Here is a 2,786-nt window from a genome sequence, read left to right on the forward strand (position 1 = left end):
TACGTGTACTTTACGAGGAAACACTTTCGAGATATTTACGTGTAGTTTACGAAGAACCCGTTTCGAGGTATTTACGAGGAAATATTGCGACCTCCTTACGTGGAATATTTACGTGGTCTTTACGACAAAATGATGTACTTCGTCTTTACGACGAAATATTTTCCTCGCTAAGTTACGACGAATTGGCAAGGAAATATGTGTTACGACGAACGAGTAACGACAAAACGTGTTTCCTCGCTAATTCCTCGTAAAGCTTCTTTTACGACGAACTCACGAGGAAAACCGCCCTCATTAAACTTATGTTTTCTTGTAGTGAAAAAATATATTTAGTATGTCAATTCGTACATGATATTGATATGACAATTTTGAGTGTTCAAAAATATTTTTAAATTTATTAAAAAATTAACTTTAAAATATAAATAAACAAAAATACAAAATTATAATAGGTTAGTAATAACAAAAAAAAATTAATATTTTCGTATCAATAAATTTCTTTAATAAAAATTGCATCAAAGTCTAAGAAATTGTAAATTTTTCAATTTTATGTAATATTAAAAATATATCAGTAATTTAATCAAAAAAAATTTAAATTATTATCAGCAAATTTTAACTAATTTTTTTTTTATTAAACCCGGACCGAGTTGTATATGGATGGCCGGGTCTACCGGTTCAAAGATCTAAGTCGGGTATGAAAATATTGTTTGGAAATCACACTAATAAAGTAACTTTTAAATTATTTATTTTCTTAAAAAATATAAGTTTATGTAAATTTGATCAAAATGATCAACCAAAAAATGTCCGCCCTTTAAAATCTATTACTAATTATAAACACTGAACAAGTAAGAAACCCTATCGAAGCATCCATTAATATAAGAGGAATAGCATTGCCCGTCAAGTTTCGACCTAAAACAGTTGTTTCCATAAGTTTTACCCATATATTTGTGGAATAAATCTTGCAAAACCAGATGTTTAGTTGTTGGATATTTGATTGCACACCAAAAAACGAAGAAAATAAAATATATGGTCTCACAAAAAAAAATTATTTTCTGTACAGTGTCCACAATGATATATTCAACGTTAAGTCGCTATATAAAATGTTTTTTTCCTTTATTATTTATAAATAAAAAATAATTCACATTTTAAGTGTTTCTATGTACTTCCAAATGTAATTACTTATTTTTAAAAACATTTTCTGAAAATAATAGGCAAGGATATACAGACTAGAGTTTAAGATTGATTTATAACTTTTTTTTGTCATCAACATTGATTCATAACTTTTGATTAATAGAATTTTAATAAACATAATTATCAATCATGAATCTTACAATTTACCATTAAATAATGTATTGAAAACGTAAAAAATTGTATTTTTTCTAAGCAATTTTTTAAACAACATGAATCTTTTCAAACAGAAGAAAAATGATCAAAAAGTTTAATTTCCCAACATAAATAAATGTATTTTTTGGAGAAAAATGATAACATGATTATAACCTTCAAGAGGGAAATCTATATAATCAAGAAAGGGGACATACCTCCCGTAAGCGAACTGAACCGGAACTGCGGCGCAGGAGAGAAAAACGAGTGGGGTCTGTGGATCCATCCTCTCTTGCAATTTTGTGCGATATCCTACATCCTCTACAAAGAAATGGTAACCCTTAAACACTTGCTAACTCCACTTAAACACTTAAAAATCCTTTCTCGTACCTAGACCGTCTACCCTGAATAATGCATGTGACAAGAAGCTCACACTGATCTTAATTGAATGTAAGGAGTTTTGTCTGAAAAGTGTGACTTTTGCAGGTTTGAGATATAGAGTATGGAGCCGATTTGAACAGCAGTCAGTGGGATTTCGGTAAGCGTGTGTTGTCCTAGTATGTCTGCTTGTATGGTTCGGAGATTCGTGGTTAAAGTATGGTTGCTGAGCCATAAGAGAGTTCCCACACTTTCAAACTTTTCTCCATGTTCTTGATACTTGACATTGTTTGAAGACAAACAAAGATCTAAGTTTGGGGGAATTGATATATGGTGTTTTTGACATCTTTTATATATGTTTTCTTAATTGTTTTCAAGTCTTTATCGAATCTTTCTAGTCCTTTTTGAGTCATTACAGGTCTGGTTTACGTAAGTAGACATTTGGAGAGACACATGAAAAAAAGAATGAAAATTGGAAGTTTTCTGCCGCGGAGCACCCCTACGGAGCAACCCCAGGACTGCTCCCGAAAATTATGGAAACTTCTCATTAATTTTGGGATTTTCCCTAACTTTTCTAATTTCTTCTCCCAGCCGCCTGTAGCCTCTAGACATATTTTATTCTTATTTTCTTTGACACTCTACGCTATTCTACAGACAAGAAAAGATTGGAGACTTTAGGATTTGAGGATTTGTAAAGGGAAAAGAATCTTCATCTCTTTCGTTTTAGAGAAGACCTCCTGAACCATATTTCTCTTTTATTGCAGTGTTATTTCATGTCTTCTCCTATTATGATCTCTGTGTTTTCTTGTGCTATGGCTGAGTAGTCGGATTTGTTAGTCTAGGGTTCTAGGGTGTTGATTCATGAACTGAACATAGATAAGCTTCATCTATTTGTCTTCGTTTATAACTGCTCTTAATGCTAATACTAATCTAATCACTTAGTGTTTGAATCTAGGTTTAACCTTTTATCATTAACCATGAATTAGGTTGCTAGATCTGTTATAAACGAGCATCATATCCCTGATCTGCGAGAGTAGATATCAGGGTATTTTGTGAACACATTAGATCTGTGCTTTAATGTTTGCTACCGACCC

Source organism: Brassica oleracea, chromosome C2 (genome assembly GCF_000695525.1).
Source record: "Brassica oleracea var. oleracea cultivar TO1000 chromosome C2, BOL, whole genome shotgun sequence".
Classification (NCBI taxonomy): Eukaryota; Viridiplantae; Streptophyta; class Magnoliopsida; order Brassicales; family Brassicaceae; genus Brassica; species Brassica oleracea.